The 22,037-nt window shown below is 50.5% G+C and overlaps 1 protein-coding gene, 1 long non-coding RNA gene and 1 other non-coding gene across 7 annotated transcripts in view; 1 reads left to right on the top strand and 2 right to left on the bottom strand.

The window, feature by feature from the left end:
* Positions 1–3,991, bottom strand: part of C24H18orf25 (chromosome 24 C18orf25 homolog) — an 86,137-nt gene extending 82,146 nt beyond the window's left edge. For 4 of the 5 annotated variants that reach the window (XM_027526402.1, XM_027526406.1, XM_027526404.1 and 1 more), the window contains exon 1: positions 3,267–3,578. The gene's annotated coding sequence lies outside the window, so the exon portion shown is untranslated. Of the gene's footprint in view, positions 1–3,266; positions 3,579–3,909 lie in introns of those variants that run through there. The other variant, XM_027526403.1, reaches the window with a different exon arrangement.
* Positions 3,682–7,554, top strand: LOC113883040. The gene is made up of 3 exons (XR_003508531.1): positions 3,682–4,305; positions 5,196–5,302; positions 5,814–7,554. It is a non-coding gene; the product is annotated as an uncharacterized LOC113883040 (long non-coding RNA).
* LOC113883063 lies at positions 5,116–5,219 on the bottom strand. Its single transcript, XR_003508549.1, has one exon. It is a non-coding gene; the product is annotated as a U6 spliceosomal RNA (small nuclear RNA).
* Positions 7,555–22,037: the final 14,483 nt, after the last annotated feature.

Genomic DNA, 22,037 nt, shown 5'->3' with positions numbered 1-22,037 from the left:
TGCCAATATCAAATAGCAAAGTTCAACAATGCAAATCCACAATTACTTTTGCACCAACCTAAATATTATGCCATGAAGACAAAGAGGAAGCTTAAATATGTATTATTAAGTCAAAGCCAATCTGAAAAGTCTACATACTGTATGATTCCAACTATATGACATTATGGAAAATGTGAAACAGTGGTAACAGTAAAAAGATCAGTGACTGCCAGTCGTTGGAGGTTGGGTGGGATAGAGAGATGGACAGACAGAGCATTTTTAGGGTAGTGAACGTACCCTGTAACACCATAAGGATGGATACATATCACTACTCATTTGACCAAATTTACAGAAGATACAACACCGAGAACAGCACTGTAAGCCTAGGAAAAAAAAAAAAATTTAAGTTTCTTTAGCATCAAGGCCTGCCAGTCACACTCACCGAGCACCAGCAACAAGAGCACTACTGGCGCACAGCAAGCGACCAATAAATTGGTGCTGGGAGAATGAAGAGGTCCCATCTGAATGTTTGGTCTCTGTTTTCACAATGGCTCTTCCCCTCTTCTACAGTCTCATAGCTTTTTATTCAATTATCAATGTCTATTCATTTTTACTTACACAGCAAAGTTTATTTGGCCCTAATAAAAATAATACAGAATACCAAAATCAGTGTGGTTCAAAAGAAAACACATTAATAGTACAGCATTTTTCACCTTTTACAGATTTTCTCAATTACTGCCAATTCAGTAAATATGAATATAAACTGTTTTCATGGTGCCAGTTACTTGCAAGAAAATCAGGAAGGTCTAAGATCATTTGTCAAAGTTACAAACATACGGTCTCGGTCTCCAGTGTGTATGTATGTGTGTGTGCTTAGTCGCCTAGTCATGTGGGACTCTTGGTGATCTTATGGACTATAGTCATCAGGCTCCTCTGTCCGTGGGGATTTTCCAGTCAAGAAGACTGGAGTGGGTTGCCATGCCCTTCTCCAGGGGATCTTCCCAACCGGGGATCAAACCCAGGTCTCTTACATTGCAGGTGGATTCTTTACTGAGCCACCAGGGAAGCCCATGTGTGTGTGTGTCTGTGTCTACGCATACATGTATCACTTCCAAACTTTCAAAAGAAAGAAAACATTCTAAGTGCCCATATGTCAACTCTATTCATGCACACATCAAAATAAAACCATAAGACTGAAGATCCCAGCAAAACAACCCCTTGAATAATGAGTAACTACACAACCCCCTAGAAGTTACTAGTCATACACACAAGGGTAATGTCACATATGAAACAGAACCTTTGAAGAACAAACACTGAGCACTCAGTTCTCTCAGAACCTCATTAAATTAGAATCTAAAGGTAAATCTATCTTTAATCATGCAAACTATAAAACAAAGAGCATTTATGACATTCTTTCATAAATGCATTTAAGAATAATACAAACTGAATTAGTCAGTAATGTAACATTATGAGCTTAATATGAAGCTAACAACAGAGAAAGTTTCCAGTCCCAAAATCTAGTCCATCCTATTTTTCACAAATAAGATGTCAGAAAAAAAATTTTCCCATTAAGAAATCATATTTAGCTGACACTTCAGGTATAATTACCTTGAAGTTTCTCCTTTCCTATTTTATGTTTTGAAGTTAACCACTTTGTTAACATTATAAAAAAGGTATGGTTTCACATGTCAAGATTACAGTGGTACTGAAAAGCACTCTGAAAGAATATGATTTAGAAATGTCTTTATTTCTCATTTTACAAAACTGCATGAAATTTCACTAAAGCTCTTCATAAAGTAGCATATAGGTCATCACAGTAAATTTCATCATAAGTTTCCTGAATTCAAATTTAATTCCTAGTTTTATATTTACTGTGCATAAAGCACTCAAGTAAGTATTGTATTACCCAGACTATTTAACAAAAATATTACACTTCCTACTAAAAAAGATCAACACTGTCACTCCTCAGGACATCAGGTAACATGTAGGCCTCCAAAAATGATTGTTAAAAGGCAATGTTCTTACTGAAGGGATCCAGATTGCCAGGATCAGCAAAACCACATTAGAAAGTTAATAGCCTCCCTCCTTAAAATATCCCAAGAGAAGAAAGAGAGTAATTTCAAACTGTTAACACACGACACTACACAAGAGCCTAAGCAAAACTGCCAGATGTATTTGTAATGAAAAGGCCCGACCTTGACAAAGCATCATCAGTGGGTTTTGCATCCTACTGGGTGGAAGGATTCAGAAAGCAGAAGCTCAGGCGAGAAACCAAAAGCACATCCAGCACAAACTGCTCAAGCGGTTCAATCTGGAACAGGTACGGACGTTCATTCCTTCAACCTGTGAGCATCTATTCTGTGATAGCAGAGAGGACGATTTAAAAGGGAGAATGAATGACGGGCTGAGGTTCTGTGGGGAGTTGCCGCCCCAAGACACTGAAATCGGTGCTACGAGAAAATAAAGTACAAAGTACGAAGTACCACTGAGGAAAAGACAAAGATGATGATGAAGTTGAGGCTGGTCAGGTTACATCCTCGTCGGGTTTTTCTAAACAGAGTTGATAAATTCGCCAGAAAGAGGTCAATTTTGGAGACTGACACATCCCTCCCATTGACCAGGGGGGCGTCTGCCGACCGAAGAAGGTAGTGGAAGCGCCCAAAAACGCAGGCGGCGCCAAGCGGGAGAGAGCCTTCCTCCCTCCTCCCAGGCCTTAGCAGCCGCGGTGCTGGGGCGGCCGCCCGGGCTCTCAGAGGAGTCCGAGCAGGTGTCGGCGCCAGATTCCCGGCTCGCGGGGCCAGTAGAGTTGGCAAAGCCGCCGCGGCCACTACGCCCGGCCACCCGGGGTCCCGGAAAGTTGCGCGAAAGACAACTCCGGGGCCGCGAAGCCGCTCCCCACCTCCCGCGCGCGGCCCACGGGCTGCGACACCTCCAGCCTCCGGGGAAAGGGATCCACCGGGGGCAGGGAAGCGGGGAGAACGGTTCGGCCCGCCGGGCCCGGAGGACGCGAGGGTCACCGGCGAGCCAGTGAGCCAGGGGTCGGGCTGTTTTCGTCCCTCCAGTCGGCCGCTACCCGGGCCGCGCCTCCCGCCGGGTTCCGGGCTTGAAGACCCGGCGCCCGACAGCCCTGCCCGTCACGACCCCGGCGCCCTAAACGCCGCAGAAACCTCGCCCGCGGCCCGCACCCCGTCCCACTGAACCTGACCCCCCGCTTCCCCGGGAAGCAGCCCGGGTCCCACGGCTCGGATCGGAGCCGGGCCGCGGCCCTGGGCCCCGTCGCGCCTCACCTGCGCTACGCAGCAGCCCCGCACCTCGTCGCCCGCTCCGCGCGCGCCCCGTCGGGGCACGCACCGAGCCCCCCCTGGCCGGTTCCCTCCGGGCCGCGGCGACTAGGAACGCGACGGCCCCACCGTCGCCTTCTCTCCTCAGCACAAGCTCCAGCGACGAGTAGAGGGTTGCGGTCAGGACCCCCACCGGGGTCAAGGGGAGGCCAAAGCGAACCCCACCGCCTCCGCAGCCTCCTCCACCAAGTCCCTTCACTCGTCCGCGCCGCCCGGAGAAAATGTCACCAGAGGCCGTTCCGCTCGGCGCCTCACTTCCGCCCGGAACCACAGAGCCCTGAGCCCGCCCGGCTAGAGCGGCCGCTGCGACGGGGAACCTCTAGGGACGAGCGCGGGAGGCCGAAAGGAAGCCAGACAGCGCCATCTGGCGGGACGGACCTCACGCTCCTCCGGCTGCAGCTCGCCTGGCGCGCGGGCATCGGCCTCCCGGGTTTTCCCACGCTCCCTGTATCCGCTCAGGCAGTTCCCTTCTAAGAAATGTCTTGCCCCCGGGGGGCGGGGGGTGTCGGGAAGCCAGTCAATACAAGCCACGGATAATGCCCTAAGAGAAAGTCGGCGCTCTCTTTTCTGTGCGCTGCTCAGGACTCACCCCTCCTGAAGCGTTACCGAAGGAAGCTCTTGGCGTTTGAATCCTTGAGTCACGCCGGCAAGGAAGTCCGCTCCGTTCTCTTCCCCACCTTTTCGCGGATGCCCACGTCTCTACTCGCGGAGACTTGGCTGTGCCTCTCTGATGCAGTGGCATCAACATTCCGTTCAAGTTTTCTGGATGAACCTTGCACGCCTTGCAGACAGACCGCCACCTGCTGGTGAGTCAAGAGTCCCCCAGAGAAACTCCGCTCCGCCCCCTACGCGCTATGCAAGACGCCCCAAATCCCACCTTTGCAGTCACTCCGGATTTGCACTAGCGCGCCCTGAGCTTTCGACGCCCTTCGCTGAGGTCTGGGATCGAGGAAGAAACGTGCTGGACGCGAGACCTGGAAAAAAGGTGAGGTGGGCTTAAGAAAGAGAAATCTCACAACTCAAGATCTGGCCAACGCTTCGCTCTCCCTAAAAGCAGGGTTTTGAGAAATAAATGAATACATAAGGGCTTGAGGAGAAAATGTCAAAGGGATTTACCTTTTCAGGAGCCGTGCTGGGAGTTGGGGTGACATTCCACTGGAGGACATTCTGAAAATCACAGCGCCGGTTCCATGCTTCCCTTAACGTCAGTCTCCCCTTTAGATCAGGCCCTCCAGCTCCCCCAGTTCACTCATTTATGCCTCCTGCCTACAGGCATGGGAATTTCCCATTCCTTTATGAGTAGATTGATAAAATAATAATAATAGCTAACTTCTCTGAATGCGTGTTATGTGCAAGACACTTACTATGCATCTAAATGGACTCATTCATCTAATTCTCACAAGAACTCCATGGGTCTGGTGGTATTCTTGGCCCCAGATGACAAAAGTGGAGCCAGACAGTGGTAAAGTGACCTGCCCACAGTCGCTCCTCAGAAAGTGGCATGACACCGGCAGCTCAACTCCAGAGCCTGCATTCTCAACTGCTACCACCACGTGCCTCCTTGAAATTCAGTGAGAACATACTATGTGCCAGATAAACATTTTGTTTATGTGTGTTATCTCATTCATTTATTTCCCTGCTTCCTTAGTCCTCAAGGAATTTGAGAGGTTTTGGGGGTAGTGACAAGAGCCCAAGCTCTTTCAGGAGAAAAAGAGAAAAGGACTAACTACTAAGATGACAGCTGTCGGTCTGAAATGAATGAATGAATAAGGACAAATACATTTTTTTTTCACTAAAAAATAAGGAATGCTTCTCGAATTTGCATGTCATCCTTGTGCAGGGGCCATGCTAATCTCTGTATCCTTCCAATTTTAGGGTATGTGCTGCCAAAGTGAGCACTACATTCAGTTTTAAAACAGCCTCTCCACGATCTTATCTCATCAGTACTGCAGAGATGCTGAAGTAGGACCCTGACTTCTGAGGTACTGACTTGGCTCCTTCTGTTTGATACCAACAAGTCAATTCACTACAATGAGTGGACTGCTTATTTTTGGAGTCTGGGGAGTTTGATATCCTAATTAATTAATTAATTAATCCTAATTAATTAATTAATCCTAATTAATTCCCTAGTAGCTCAGCTGGTAAAGAATCCATCTGCAATGCAGGAGATCCCAGTTCAATTCCTGGGTGGGGAAGATCCCCTGGAGAAGGGATAGGCTACCCAGTCTCCAGTATTCTTGGGCTTCTCTTGTGGCTCAGCTGGTAAAGAATCCACCTGCAATGCAGGAGATCTGAGTTCGATCCCTGGGTTGGGAAGATCCCCTGGAGAAGGGAAAGGCTACCCACTGCAGTATTCTGGCCTGGAGAAGTCCATGGACTCTATAGTCCATGGGGTCGCAAAGAGTCAGACACAACTGAGCAACTTTGACTGACTATTACTGCCATATTTAGATCCCTAAATAGGGCGCTTGCTGTCTTCTTCCCCTTCTGTAGGAGCAGGAAGTGCTGGACAGCTGATCCTACTTGTCTTGGAATTGCCTCCTGGAATCTCCTGTGCGTTATATACTCAGCCCTCCAAGCTCCTGAAATCTCATCTCCGTAAAACCAGCCCAGTCTAAACCACATCCTGTTGCCTCTGTAGGAAATTTCTCTCAAGATCCCTTTGCTCACAGATACTGTCCTATCACTGTGTCTACCTGTTGCCCTCTCTGTGGAGTTACTGCTGCATCACATCAGTAGTTCTACTCAGTCTGTCATAAACCCTGGAGGCCCAGCCTTGAGTCATCTTCAGCTTCATTGCTTACACCTGATTCATCGTTGGACCTGGGGTTGGGCTGACAGCAGGCGCCTAGTCAGGATGTGGCCAGCCTTGCTTTGACTAGTCTGTTCTCTCCTGACTGAGCAGGTTACTTTCAAAATTTGCCCCTGTAAGGCGGACACTATTGTTAGAACCACTGGTTAGATGAGGGAAATGGGGGATCCGAGGGATGGAACCTTCAGCTCTGGGCTACCCCTCCCTCATGTAACCACCCTGACCTTTCCTCCCCCGCTGGCATCAGCAGTCTCTGCTGCAATCTCCCTGCACCTGCCGTGAGGCCATGGAACGGTTGAGTGCAGGGAGGGGTGGTGTTGACCGTCTTCACTGTAGTGGCCTCATAATTTCATTCAGGTCACTATGTCCAGAGTTAACATCCCCTGTTCTGCCTCACAGCGTCATCCCACAGAATTAAAGTAATGTCCCCATATTGGAAGGCCGTCCGGAAGCAGGCTGAGTAGTAAGGTGACTTGGTCTCCAGGACTGAGGGCTTTGGGGTCTGGACAGATCTGGGTGTGGATCAGGTCTGCCTCCCTCGAGCAGAGTGACCTCCGGGCAGTTCTGTAACCTCCTTGAGACTCAGCGTCCTTGCCTGTCAAACAACTTCTTGTGAGGGGTGAGGGTGAAATGAGTTTAGGTAAAGCTCCCAGCACTGCTCTCGGCTCAGAGAGAACACTCGCAACAAGGCTGTTGTTCAGATGGCAACACTCCAGGTCAGCGCCTCCCACAAGCACAGACTCACATGGGTCAAGTACGGTGGTGTTGCCATCTCCAGGGACTCATATTTCCAGAGCAGCAACTTCACGTGGAACCAGAATGGAGCAGGGAAAAAGGATGCCGTGAACGCAGAGGCACACCACCACCGCCCTGCTCTGGGCCTCTGGGGTGGGTGATGGTGGCTCCTCTCTCTATGGTTAAGTCCCTCTTTCCAATCAGGTGACACCCCTTCTATATGTAAAGTCTGTAAGTCTATTGAAAAGTGGAAATAAGTGCAAAGGACAGTTTTAACTTTTTCAATGAGTATGTGTTAACCTCTCTTTAAAAAAAAAAAATCTATTTGTTTTTGGCTGCGATAGATCTTCATTTACTCCACGTGGGCTTTTCTCTAAATGCGGTGAGCAGAGGGGTCTGTGCTGCCGTGGTGTCTCTTGTTGCAGAGGACGGGGCTCTGGATGCATGGGTTTAGTTACCCTGCACCATGTAGAATCCTCCTGGACCAAGGATCAACCCTGTATCCACTGCATTGGCAGGCACATTCTTAACCACTGGACCACCAGGGAAGTTCCTCTCTTTTTAAATAAAAGAATAGCCCTGGGAATTCCCTGGTGGTCTAGTAGGTAAGACTGCACTCGCACTGCAGGGGACGTGGCCCCATCCCTGGCCAGGGAACTAAGATCCCATATGCCATCAGTTCAGTTCAGTTCAGTTGCTCAGTCGTGTCCGACTCTTTGCGACCCCATGGACTGCAGCATGCCAGGCCTCCCTGTCCATCACCAACTCCTGGAGTTTACTCAAATTTATGTCCATTGAGTTGGTGATGCCATCTAGCCATCTCATTCTCTGTCGTCCCCTTCTCCTCCTGCCTTCAATCTCTCCCAGCATCAGGGTCTTTTCAAGTGAGTCAGTTCTTTGCATCAGGTGGCCAAAGGATTGGAGTTTCAGCTTCAGCATCAGTCCTTCTAATGAATATTCAGGACTGATTTCCTTTAGGATGGACTGGTTGGATCTCCTTGCAGTCCAGGGAACTCTCAAGACCATAGAACATGGCAATAAAAAAAAGAACAGCTCTGTGTAACAGCGCCTGACCCTGTGGGACCTCTAGGGTGGGAAGGGTGAGGATTTCCCCTGTTGCCTCATCAGTACTAGCACCCACCGCCCATCAACACAGCTGCTTTTCCATTTGTAACATCTGCCCTCCTTTGCACCCGTCGTGCATCTTCTTTCTCATCCATCCGACACAGCAGAGAGTTCCGAGGGGGTTTGACCGAGTTGTCCTGCTCTGTGGTGGACACACTCCATACGTGGATGGGCATGGATGGAGGAAGTCTAAGCACCTAAGCTGCGGAGACACAGAAAACTGAAAAGATGTCAAAACAAGAAAGTGGCGCCAGCTGCCAAGTGGGTGAGAAGCTGGGAGGAGGGCGACAGGCTTGCAGACAGCTGTTGAGAAGGAGGAGGGCTCAGCGCCCGGAGGGCAGTGCTCGGGCCGACCTTCCTCGCAGCCGCCTCTGTGTCCAGCTCCGGGCCTGGCAGACAACACGGAAATAAATGTCTGTGACTGAAGGACAGCTGTGCAGAGAAGCTGACCTTTGGGGGCAAGGGGACAAGAGGTGGAAAAGTCCCCGGGATGTCTGAGGGATGACAGCCTGAGGGCCTGGCTGCCCATGGCTGGACAGCGAAAGTGGGAGCCCTGAAGGTAGTAAGTCAGAGGCTTAATATGAGTGGAAGGAGCTGGGGCTTCATTTTTTAAACACTCATGGGGAAGCCGTGTCCGAAGTCCTCACCGGACTTCTGGGGAGTGTTCGGGTCAAGGCCAGCAGAAAACGGACCCTCCCGGCCCACTTGGAGAGGAAGCAGAACATGGACCCCAGACTGTCCACGGCAAGAGGGGCAGGAAAGCTGAGGGAAGGAGGGAGAAAGTCGAACTGCCAGCCGCTGGAGAGAAAGAAAGGAAAGCTTTAGGAGAGAAAGGACGTGTTGCAGGGAGGAAGCCAATTCTGACTCCATGTTGGAATACCCAGTGGCTTGCCTGGAGGACCCTGCCCCTCTGCTTGTAAACTGTAAACTGAAATGCCTTTGTTCAGTTCGGGGAGGGATAGTTTGTCTCTGCCCACCTGTGAACACACCCCTTCCTAAGGCTGGACATTCCCTTGGAGATGTTTTGCAAGACTGAAGACCCTTCCACTTTACTTCCTCACCGCATCGCCCTGCCTATTTTGCCTTTTGACTTTAGTTCCTCATTGCTTCTTTCTCTCTGATCTATAAAAGAACCTGGCATCCAGACCCCAATAAGATGGTTATTTTGAGGCACTAGCCTGCCATCTTTTTGGTCTGCCAACTCCCCAATTAAAGTCTCTTCCTTGTCTCAGCACCTCATCTCTCGGATTCATTAGCCTACGGTGCGGTGAGCAGAGCGAGCCTGGACTTGGTAACAGAAGGACCTGGAGCCCCAAGGACTTTCCCTGTGGGTGGCAGATAAGACACATCGCAAAGACACAGAGTGATCGGGAAGCAAAGACTTGTAAAAGCCTCTGGGTAACACGGGCTTTGAGGAGAGCATCTTCAGTCCTCCACCTTCTCCCCTGCAGCTCCAAAAACTGCAGCCTTTAAGTGGGAACAACATCAGGGGACTCTGGGTGTAATTTAAAAACTTATATTTGCTCTTTGTCCCAGGTCTCTGGCACAGAGCTCGTAAAATGCTTGGAATTTCCTGGGTGATAGGAGGGCCTTTTGTTATTTGTAAGAAGCCCAAGTTCAGGCTAAGGAAGCGATTCTTTTTTTTTTTTAATTGAAGTATAGTTGATTTACAAAGCAAGTGATTCTTGATGGACCCCTAGGGTCGCTTCTGGATGGGGGGCAGTTTCTCAGAGGAACTATCCCTTGAGGAGAGAGAGGGTTGGAACTTTCAGCCCCACTGCCACTTGCAGGAAGGAGATTGAGTTCAGTCACCAAAGGCTAATGGTTTCATTAACAATGCCTACATAATGAAACCTAGAAAACCCCCACCTGATGGGGTGGAGGGAGCTGCCAGGTTGCTGAACACACTCAGATGCTGGGATGCTCTCTCCTACAGAGCATGGAAGCTCTGTGCCAGCCCCAGCCCCACGACCACGTGCTGTTCCTGATTTGTATCCTTGGTAATAACCCAGCAACAGTAAGGAAAACGCTTTGCTGAGTTCTGTGAGTCATTCTAGCGAATTATCAAAGGTAGGGAGGAGCCGGGCTTCCCAGGTGGTGCTAGAGGTAAAGAACCTGCCTGCCAAGGCAGGAGATGTAAGAGATGCGGATTCAATCCCTGGGTCAGAAAGATCTCCCGAAGGAGGGTATGGCAACTCACTCCAGCCTTCTTGCCAGGAGAACCCCATGGTCAGAGGAACCTGACAGGCTACACTCCATAGGGTCGAAAAGAGTCAGACACGATTGAAGTGACTTGCACGCACAGGAGGAGGAACCACAGAACTCCTGAGTTTGTTATAGCCTGCAGAACAGAAGTGTGAGTCCCATAAGCCCAGGGCCACTGCTTGCAGGTGGCATCAGAAGTGAGACAGTCTCGTGGGGCTGAGCCCTGAACCTGTAGGACCTGAGCTGATTCTGGGCAGTTAGTGTCAGAACTGAACTGAGTGGCTGGGCACCCAGTTGTTGGAGAACTGGTGTCAGAAAAGAAATCACATAGGATCCTAAGCTTTGACTTGAAATAAATACGTTATATTTGGTTTCAAATAAACATGACATTAAGCAAGACCAGTCCTAGACCAAATCTCTCTTCAGACTCCTCACCTCCCTTCCCTGTGACGGCATCTCCCTCTTCATTGGCAGCTGCTGCTGTCAACACCCAAGCCTCTGGAAGGCAAGTTCAATGCTTGCCTGTCCCAGTGGTATGGAAACAGAAAGGAGTGCCTCTGAGAAATTCCTCTCTCCTGGTGACAGTGCAGGAAGCATTCCTGGGTGAGGAGGATCCGGAGTTTCCTCATTTGCATGTGGTAAGCAGCACGTCAGCTAAGAGTCTTAGGAGAGCCCAGGAAAGCATGCCTGCCATTCAGTCTCATTCAGTCCTGTCTACTAAGCGCAAGGCACACTGTAGGCCCTAGGCGTGGTGTTGCTTTAATCCTCACTGCAGTCAGCGAGTGTTAGTCACTCAGTCACGTTCTACTCTTTGCGACCCCATGGACTGTAGCCTGCCAGGCTCCTCTGCCCATGGAATTCTCCAGGCAAGAATACTGGAGTGAGTAGCCATTCCCTTCTCCAGGGAATCTTCCTGACCCAGGGACTGAACCCAGGTCTCCTGCGTTGCAGACAAATTCTTTACCATTTGAGCCACTGTGAGAGGTGGACCATAAAGAAGGCTGAGCACGGAAGAACTGATGCTTTCTAACTGTGGTATTGGAGAAGACTCTTGAGAGTCCCTTGGACTGCAATGAGATCCGACCAGTCCATCTTAAAGGAGATCAGTCCTGAGTGTTCATTGGAAGGACTGATGTTGAAGCTGAAACTCCAATCCTTTGGCCACCTGATGTGAAGAACTGACTCATTTGAAAAGACCCTGATGCTGGGAAAGATTGAAGGCAGGAGGAAAAGGGGATGACAGAGGATGAGATGGTTGGGTGGCATCACCGACTCGATGGACATGAGTTCGATAAAACTCTGAGAAATGGTGAAGGACAGGAAAGCCTGGCATGCTGCAGTCCATGGGGTCACAAAGAGTCAGACACGACTGAGCGACCAAAAAACAACAGTCAGCAAGGGGAGGGAGGTTTCACAGAAGAGGACACAGAGGCCCAGAGAAGACAGTGCCCCTGACCAAGACCACAGGAGCTAAATGGGCAGAGCCAGGATTCCTGGAGGAGAACATGTTACTTCCCTCAAGACCATGCATAACAGGGCTCCATCTAGAAAAAAATCACAGAGGCAGAGGAGGGACGTGAGGGAGGAGAAATTAATTCCTCGAGGAAGTTTTTGACCAGGGGCTTGGAGAAAGAGCAGGGCTTCCAAGGACAGAGATGAAGAGAAAGGTGCCCTGGGCAAATCAGGTCTGGCTTGAGGGAAGGCTGCACTCTGAAAGCAAAGCTACCACTGCAGCAACGGACAGTGAAATAGGTGTGTTTCTCACATAAGTGATGGATCAGGTGTTGTGATTTGGGACCTCGCCACCCACCCTCCAGTTTTGTTTTTATCTTTTTACTGATTAATTCCAACAATGTTCTCTTGTTTAGATAGCTTATCTTGACCACTTCGTAAGTATGACCACTTTGTAAGTATGACTTCATTAGCCGCTCCAAGCGGTCCTGAAGGGTAATGTGAGGTGGGTGTTGTTAATAGTTTGCCGAGATCATATATCCAACTGATACAAGGAGATTCTGAATAAATGCTTGTTCTTTTTTTTAAGTCTATTTATTTGGCTGCACCAAGCCTTAGTTGGGAGAAGGACATGGCACCCCACTCCAGTATTCTTGCCTGGAGAATCCTGTGGACAGAGGAGCCTGGTGGGCTGCTGTCCATGGGGTCTCACAGAGTCAGCCATGACTGAATCGACTTAGCATGCATGCATGCATTGGAGAAGGAAATGGCAAACCACTCCAGTATTCTTGCCTGGAGAATCCCAGGGACAGAGGAGCCTGGTGGGCTGCTGTCTATGGGGTCGCACAGTCGGACACAACTGAAGCGACTTAGCAGCAGCAGCAAGCCTTAGTTGCAGCGTACAGGGTCTTTAGGTTGGCGCATGTGAGATTTTTAGCTGCGGCACTCAAACTCCTTGTGGTGGCATGCAAGATCTAGTTCCTTGACCAGAGATCGAACTCAGGCCCCCTGTACTGGCAGAACAGAGGTCTTAGCCACTGGACCACGAGGAAAGTCCCAGTGAATGTTTGCTTTGAATGAATGAATGAGTGAACAACTTATCCAAGGTCACCAGCACTAAATAGGAGAATCAGGACCAAACTTTGCTCTACAGCCTCCAAATCCCAGACTCTTCTCTACTGCTTGTAGCTGGGGGACTTAGCAATGTCACTGTGTGTGTGTGTGTGTGTGTGTGTGTGTGTGTGTGTGTGTTGAGGGTAGGGAATTAGGCTCATTATTGTGTTTTATAATGTGCTGATCGTTTGAAAAAGGCTTGGGGCCTGAGAACAATACAGGCATTCATTAAAGTACTTCAATAGACTGACAGCAGCAACAATAATCTAAAATTAAACGAAGCAAAGTATCTCATGTGACTCCTCTCTTGAGGAGTCGGTGCAAAAGCACCAGGCTTTGGGAAAACAGGATGGGGCTCTCTTGGAGAAAGACAAAGCAGAGATTTACAGAACCTGTGTGGGAGGCAGCAGACCGGAAGGGCCCCCAGCAGCCAGGCGGGCAAGTCCCCAGGAACACAGGATACAAGCCTTCCCTCCTCTTTGAGTAACTGATTAACTGGGAACCATGAGTAGGCACCAGGCCGAGGAAGGAGGCTTAGAGATCACCTCTTATTTTGCAGAAAACTGTATATGTTTACTAATTATACTTTTTGGAGACATATGTTTCTTAAAGCACTTAGTGGAACTGTTCTGGCTTTAAAAAGAAAAATTATTTATTTATTATTTTCGTGTGTGCTGGGTCTTCGTTGCTGTGCGTGGGCTTTCTCTAGCTGCTGTGGGCGGGCTTCTCATCGCCATGCCTTCTCTTGTTGCAGAGCACCGGCTCTAGGTATCGAGGGCTTCCATAGTTGCAGTGGCACAGGGGCTCACTTGCCCCACGGCATGTGGGATCTTCCCAGACCAGGGATCGAACTGGTGTCCCTTGCATTACAAGGCAGATTCTTAACCACTGGACCACCAGAGAAGCCCCATTCTGGCTTTTTAATTCTGCTTGTGATTTCTGCCCCGAGTCCTTCATAGTCAGTAGACAGGCCAAAGGCCAGCTCTGCAGGGGTCATCTCAAGGTCCCTTTCTGAAGTGACGGGGAGGCCGCCCTGAGTGAATATAGGCTCACCACAAGTCCATGATGTTTGCAAAGCTGGAGAGTGTGTGCCGAGCTGGCTCCATTCTTGTCACACACGAAAACACTCAGCTTGTACCGCAGATGAGACAGAGGGATGTCTGCTGGCCATCCCTGCCCTCAGAGAACTAATGGACAACTAGTGTCTCCTGAACAAGTTACCTCCACTATGCAAGTGGCCTTACAGAAGGCAAACAGTTCGTCTTCGCTTCGTGTTTACCCACTATGTCCAGGACCGCCCTTCCCCACCCCACCCCCCAAGCCAGTCAGTGCCTTTACCTAGCACTCAAGGCCTTAGGACTTAGCCCTCCTTGTCTCTCTCCCCCACCTTCTCTTCCTGGTCTAGGACTCAGTCTCGAAGGTTTCTACTCTTTGTTTAAAAAAAAATTAATTAAGGAACCTAATTCTTGCTAGAGTGATAGCTGACTAGCAGATTACCCCTCTGAGGTGATGGAATTCTTTGTCCAACGAAAATAAACACTTCCCTAGAAGCTGTCAGGAAGTGACATAAAAGGAAGACATTTCAGACAGCAGGGCAGGTCAGTTGGGGAGAGGAAGATATTTTTAGTTCACCAGGTTTTTCAGCATTCTCAAATCACGATGTTCTGACGACCTAGGAGAGCCAGTCTAACACAGAGTCATCTGTGTGATCTCACCAAGGCCTAACGCCAACTGTTTTGCATTCCTGGTGTACCAGGAACCTGGGAAATACCAAGAAGCTCTAGAATTTACAACCCGAGAAGACAAAAATATCCCAGAGAGAACAACAGGAGGAGAGCTGAGAAGTGAGTTGGTGCTGTTGATTATCAGTGCTATGATAACTCAGAGAGGAAAAGATTGATGCTGTGTGGGAGGAGTCCCACTCGATGGTGGGATGAGACTGGGTCTGAAATGTAGGTGGAATACAAATATGGAACGTTGCACGCTCTTTAAACTTCAGAAGTTTCAAGAGCCTCTCTCCTCAACTCACCCAAACTGGATTTCCCATTGCCACAAGGACTGCAGGGAGCTCGCTTCCAGGCTGGCAGGTCACATCCTTTGGTATAATCACGTGCCTTCAACTACCCCTTGGGAGAAACGTGTTCTCAGCCAAACCCTGAACTGAGATTGTTGTGGCATAAAAGCCAGGAACACCTAGGAGACAGCTCATCCAACGGGAAAGCATGGCTACAAGGGTGGAGAATGTAGAGTCCCTGCCTGAGGCCTGCCAGAGTCCAGAAGAAGAGGAGACTGACACCGAGGATCGTCCCAGCCGGTCCCTGTTCCGCTGCCTCTGCCCCATCTTACTCCTGCCTCTGCTCCCCTCTGGGCTCAGTTGCTTCAGTCCATCTCTTTTCGACCCCATGGACTGTAGCCCACCAGGCTCCTCTGTCCATGGGATTCTCCAGGCAAGAATATTGGAGTGGGTTGCCATTTCCTTCTCCAGGAGATCTTCTGGACCCAGGGATCAAACCTGCTTTTCTTTCTTCTTTTCTTTTTGCCACAGAATAGAAGAATGATTATCAGAACAAATTCCATGACAAATCATAAAAAATAACCATTTTTTTGAAAGATATCCATAAGACCACCTGAGGACAAACGCACAGAGGTGCCTCCAAGAAGCCAGACAAATAAGCTACCGATCCCGAGGTGAAGGCTGACGGGGAGAGGAGCATGGATTTGTGAATAAAAAAACTGTACAGTGATCACCACAGCGGGGTAAGGGGGTGGATGGAGGTGGGGTGGATGGACTGCTTGTTTCCGGGGGACAGCATGGGGGTTGGGGTGGCAGGGGCCCTAGGACGAGCACCTCCTCCGTGTGGACACAGCAGGCTCACATGTTCACTCACACACGTGGACACCAGGGAGGGGCACAGGGCCTGGGCATTGGGCTCCACATTGGCTAGATGTAAACACAGACATACATTGCCCCCTGCAGCCCAGACCTGCACCCGTGGGCCTCTGGTCCCACCTCAGTGACCCTACCCTCAGAAGTGCGTCCCTTCTCGCCAGGCAGGGTGGGAGCACCCCCACCCCAGGGTGATCTAGCTGGGGCAGCCGCACCCCTACCCTCCACCACCAGTGGGTTCTGTGGCCTAGAGGCTCCAGAAACATCAGCCCCCCAGGAAGAAGGGGCCATGCTCTGCTGCCTGGCTCCTTCCCAGCTGAGAAAATCCTGAGACATGAGCTGTTCATGGGGGGCTGTCCCCAACCCCACCCCCACAGGACTGGTGCATGGAGGCCTGAGGGGCACCCAATTAGTGCCCACAGTGTCCAGCGGACAGGGTAGGGCGCACTGTCCAGGGAGCCTCTAGAAGTCCTGGGGTTTTGGCCACTTTGGTCAATGGCTCACCTCACCTGGTGGTTCACCAGAAGCCCCGGAAGTCAGATGCAGGGTCTGCGACCCTCGCTGGACGTACTTGCTGTGGGCTGTGCCTGGGCTCGCCGTGAGTGTGGATGAGCGTGTGTCTGTGTGTGTGGCCGACTGACCCACACGTGAGTTCGGCAGTTGTATTGGCACCAAAGCCTCACAGCAGTGGGGTTCCTGCCCCAAATGTCCCCGCGGGCTGTACCCCTGTCCGGGTCACTGGCCTCTGCCCAGCCCAGCCTGCACCCTGCCTGCCCCAAGTCCCAGGGCATCACGGGACACCCCCCACCCCCCAGCTCTGTGTTTGGCACCGAAAGACGGCACTGCCCATCCCCTCGTCCCCTACCTGGTCCAGGCCAGCACAGAGGGACGGGCAGTGAGCCTGTGCCACCCAGCCCCTGAGGGAGGGCGGGGCTCTTCCAGGCCGGGGGAAAGTGGGGGGGAACGGCTGCAGTGGCACAATGACTCTTTCCTTGAAGCTAAAGACAAAACGGCAGTGACGAAGGGGCGCTGGCACACGGCTGGATGCTGGCCCTCGGCGTCGGCCACAGCGGGAGCTGGGCCAGCAGGCCAGCAGGGTGGCAGGGGGTTGGTGCTGGGAGGTGAGGAGGGGGCCTCGGCACCCACGGGGTTTCGGTGCGTGGTCACGTGTAGGGGGTCTTCGTGGTGAACTGTCTGAGCCAGGAAGAGGCCGCAGGGGCGGGTGGTGTGGCGAGGTAGGGCCCAGGGCCCAGGCAGGCCACCCGCCCCGCCACCTGGATCAGAAACCTCTAGCGTGGCGGGGGGAAGGAGGGGTAGGGAGGCCGGGGGTCCCGCAGTGTGCCTGCTGCGGGAGGCTCCTCAGTGGAAGGGCCGAGGAGGATGAGGACAGGCTCTGGGTGGCCGGCCGGCCTCTCCCGATCTGGGCCGAGCCCACAGAGCCTCGCAACCCCGCGTTCCTTCTGCTCCTGCATTGGCAGGTGGTTCTTCACACCATCACCACCTGGGAAAACCTGCTCCCTTCTGACTCTCTCCAAACAGGGATAGCTCCTGTCTGCCCTGCCTTGTCTCCTCATCACCGCCCTCTTTGCCTTCCTCTCTGTGTCTTTTGGAGAAGGCAATGGCACCCCACTCCAGTACTCTTGCCTGGAAAATCCCATGGACAGAGGAGCCTGGTAGGCTGCAGTCCACGGGGTCGCGAAGAGTTGGACATGACTGAGCGACTTCATTTCACTTTTCTCTTTCATGCATTGGAGAAGGAGATGGCAACCCACTCCAGTGTTCTTGCCTGAAGAATCCCAGGGATGGGGGAGCCTGGTGGGCTGCCATCTCTGGGGTCGCACAGAGTCGGACACGACTGAAGCAACTCGGCTGCAGCAGCAGCAGCCGTGTCTTTTGCTCCATCTTCACCCTCCTCTCTTGCATGTGCCCCGGCTCATGTCTTCTTAGTCTGCATCGTCACTCAGCTGCCTGCTGTCCCCCGTTCCAGGGCTTCCCTCCCAGGACTTGGAGGACCCTGGATAAACTGAAGGAGAGAAGGAATTATTATTACCCCTCAGGGGAACCCTCAAGCCAGCAGAGGCCAGAGCTGGGGGATAAATGTCTGGCTGCCTTCTTGCAGGAAGGTAAATCTGAAGCCTTCTCTGCCGGGCTCCTTGGTGGCCACCAGCAGGACCATGCTCCGAGGCCTCTCTGGAGACCCACTGGGTGGTGCACCCTGCAGTGGCCCTCCCTGCTTCCTTGAGCTGCTCTTCGAGGCTACTCCCTTCTGTTCCTGGGGAACTTCCCCAAGTCCACGGCCTGTGCACAAGCTCTTGTCCTGGACTATGTTTTGGGCAAACCCAAGCCCACCACTCTCCTTCCTCTCCCTGTCCCTGCTGTCCCTACTCAGATGCTAAAGAATCTGCCTGCTGTGCTGGAGACCTGGGTTCATCCCGTGGTCGGGAAGATCCCCTGGAGAAGGAAATGGCAACCCACTGCAGTATTCTTGCCTGGAGAATCCCATGGACTGAGGAGCCTGGCTGGCTACCGTCCATGGGTGGAGAAGAGTTGGACATGGCTGAGCGACTAGCACTTTCACTTTTCACTTTCAAGCCCACCGCTCTCCTTCCTCTCCCTGTCTCCCCCAGCCCCACTCATCTTCCTCTCTTCTCTCTGCTGCTCTGTCCTCCTCTCAAAGTATGTTCTCTTCCCCTGCCTCCCTTCAGGCAGATGGTGTGTCCCAGGATGGTGTGTCCCAGTGAGGCATTAGAGATTCCATCACTGGACTAGCCCCGGGGAGCCCGGTCTCTGCATCAAGGGAGAGGAGGGCATCAGGGACAGAGTGGGGCTAAAGAGGAGACGAGAGGAGACTGAACTGGGCTGGAGGTGCCTCAGCGTGGAGAGAGGTCTGTGTGTCTCACGGTCCTGGTCCTCACTGTGTTCCCTAGAAGAACTCTCCCCCCTGGGACCTTTAGTCCCTGGCAGGAAACATCCATTGACTGAAGGATTCTCCTTCCTGGGCTGCCCCAGGCTACTGTGAGTGCACTCCTCACCAGCTCACCCCCAAACAGCCACATTCCAGGCAACAGGTAAAGGGATGAAGAAGTAAATTCTGGACCAGATCAGGCCTTAGCAAAATGTCCTGGGAGTTGCCAGTGGCCTAGTGGTTAGGATACCAGGCTTTACTTGCTGATGCCAGAGTTCAATCTCTGGTTGGGGAATTCATTGAGTCCACTTCTAGTGGATTATAATCTAGATCCCCAACTCACTTTTTTTTTTTGAGTCTTTTTAAAAAATTAACGTATACCTGATTTGTAATATTGTGCTAATTTCTGCTGTACAGCAAAGTGATTCAGTTACACATGTTTTTTAATGTTCTTTTCTGTTAGGGTTTATCACAAGATATTGAATATAGTTCCCTGCACCATATACATTTGGGCCTTATTGTTTATCCATTCTATATATAACAGTTTGCATCTGCTTACCCCGACCTCTCAATCCACCCCTCTCCCACCCTTCCTCCCCCTTGGCAAGCACAAGTCTGTTCTCTATGTCTGTGAGTCTGTTTCTGATTCCTAGATAGGTTCATTTGCGTCATTTTAAATTCCACATGTAAGTGATACTATATGGTATTTCGGAGAAGGCAATGGCACCCCACTCCAGTACTCCTGCCTGGAAAATCCCATGGACGGAGGAGCCTGGTGGGCTGCAGTCCATGGGGTCGTGGACTGCAGAGTTGGACATGACTGAGCGATTTCACTTTCACTTTTCACTTTCCTGCATTGGAGAAGGAAATGGCAACCCACTCCAGTGTTCTTGCCTGGAGAATCCCAGGGACAGCGGAGCCTGTGGGCTGCGGTCTACGTGGTCGCACAGAGTCGGACACGACTGAAGCGACTTAGCAAGAGCATGTGGTATTCATCTTTCTGTGTCGGATTCACTTAGTGTAATAATCTCTGAGTCCATCCATGTTGCTGCAAATGGCATTACTTATTCTTTTTATGGCTGAATAGTACTCCACTGTATATATGCACCACATCTTCTTTATCCTTTCACGTTGCATGGATGGACGTTTAGCTTGTTTCCTTGTCTTGGCTATTATGAATAATGCTCTTATGAACATAGGGGTGCATGTATCTTTTCGAATTACAATTTTGTCTAGATATATTCCCAAAATTGGGATTATTGGATCATAGGGAAACTCTATTTTTAGTTTTTTGAGGAACCTCTGTGGTGTTTTCCATAGTAACTGTGCCAACTTGCACTCCCACCCACAGCGCAGGAGGGTTCCCTTCTCTCCACACCGTCCCCAGTATTCATTATTTGTAGACTCTTTGATAACGGCAGTTCTGACAGGGATGAGGCGGTACCTCATTGTAGTTTTGATTTGCATTTCTCTAATGATTAGCAATGTTGAGCATCTTTTCATGTGCATGTTGGCCATCTGTATTCAGCTCACTTTCCTTATGGTCTATAAGCCAATTTAATTTCTACTCTAAAGCCCCCACCTGGCAGGAAAGTTCATGTCAGTCATTGCTGAAGCTTCATTTCCCTTCGGTACTCAGGACGCCCAAGTGCCTGGAGAATTAGGATGGGGCCTGTTCTCTCATGCACATCGATCTGTCATTTACCAAAGCACAGTGGTGGGCAGTAGCTGGGGTCTGTTTCCATGTGATGCATGGAGAGAAATCTTTGCCAACACTGGATCCCCAAAGGCCTCCCACCCCACTTTCATCATGGACATCTGTACAAGGATAATGTTACTCACACCTCTTATACCTTCCAGGCCCTCATGATTTCTTCTTTCTCAAAGGCCATCTCCCCTTCTTACCTTGTCCCTTCCCCTTACAACGTACATGAAACCCATTGAGTTTAGATTTTTTTTTTAAAGGACAGGAAGAGTCAGTGACCTCAACCTCCTTCTGCCTTGCACCAAACCCGAATCAAGGAAACAAGATGTTACCAACCTGGCAGTCTACTTGAAATGGAAGAGTTAGTTGGAATACTATAAAAAACATAAATCAATATATCAAAACATCACCCTGCCACTCTTTCATTCTCCAGCACTTTATGGACCTGCTTTGGAGCCAACCACGGTGCCAACCCTGGGGACACAGACCCAGAGCCCCTCCAGGTTCAGAACTCAGCCCACCCTGTCCTAGTGGGGAAGACAGACATGGGGTCACCTAACTTTAGGACTATGTGCCAACATAAAAGGAGTGTGCACCCAGAGTCATGGGAGCTGAGACCAGGAAGCTGCAGACATGGCCTGTGCCCAGGGAGGACTCAGCTGGAAGAAGACTTCTGAGCCAAGACTCTGAGAACAAAGAGAATTTGCAGCACCCAGAAGAGGAGGTAAGTCTTCTAGGCAGATGTCAAGAAGATCCAAGCCATTCTGGGAAAGAGTGGGCTTGGGGTCAGAGTGCTCATCTGGGAGTGATGAGGGCAACAGCGAAAGAGGAGTTTAGAAAAAAGAACAAAGTCCCCGAGGAAGACTTATTTGTAAGATGGGTTGAGATGGTTTTTTCTTTCCTTTTTCTTGCTGGGATAGGGGTAGAGGTGCAATAAATAGCCCTCTCTCCCTCTCCTCAAAAAGAAAGTTCGGAACCAATTGAAAAATAAGACACAGAAAACAGGTGAACATTTACATGTCAACTTTATGAGAAATAAAAGCTTAATAGGAAGACACAGAGAAATGCACAGGCCCCACAGTCTTCCTAATACGTCACGGCCACTGTAGACCGTATTCAGCCAGCTGCAGACAGACTGGACAACCTCAGACCTTCCTCCAAGTAGTGGATTTATGGCCTGGTGAGCAGCCCAGAATATAGTCCCTTTGCAAGTGGGCAGGCCCTACAGAGAGTGTTTATTAATTCACCAGGACTGAAGTACCACAGACTGGTGACTTGAACAGCAGAAATGTATTTCCTCATAGTTCTAGAGTCTAAATTCCAAGATCAAGGGGTCAGCTGGTTTGGTTTCTTCTGAAACTTACAGTCGGCCTTCTCCCTGCTATGTCTTCACGTGGTCACCCCTCAGTCTGTATTGTCTGTGTCCTAATCTCCTCCTATAAGGATACCAATTTAACTTTATTGTTGTTGTTTAGCCACTAAGTCATGTGCTCCTCTTTGTGACCCTATGGACTCCAGCTCGCCCAGCTCCTCTGTCCGTGGGGTTTCCCACATCACGCCCACATCCCTCTGTGGGTGCTCACATTATTATCATTTTCTGAAATAAAGCACTACCTCACATTTATGTGGAAACCAAACTTTTCATAACACTGTCACATCAAAATCAAAGCATGAGGGACTTCCCTGGTGGTGGGTGGTTAATAATCTACCTTCCAATGCAGGAGACACAAGTTCAGTCCCTGATCGGCGAGCTCAGATCCTATATGCCATGGGGCAAC

The sequence above is a fragment of the Bos indicus x Bos taurus genome, chromosome 24, assembly GCF_003369695.1.
Source record: "Bos indicus x Bos taurus breed Angus x Brahman F1 hybrid chromosome 24, Bos_hybrid_MaternalHap_v2.0, whole genome shotgun sequence".
Taxonomy (NCBI): Eukaryota; Metazoa; Chordata; class Mammalia; order Artiodactyla; family Bovidae; genus Bos; species Bos indicus x Bos taurus.
Note: the sequence above shows the minus strand (reverse complement) of the source record. Positions and strands in the feature narration are given on the sequence as shown.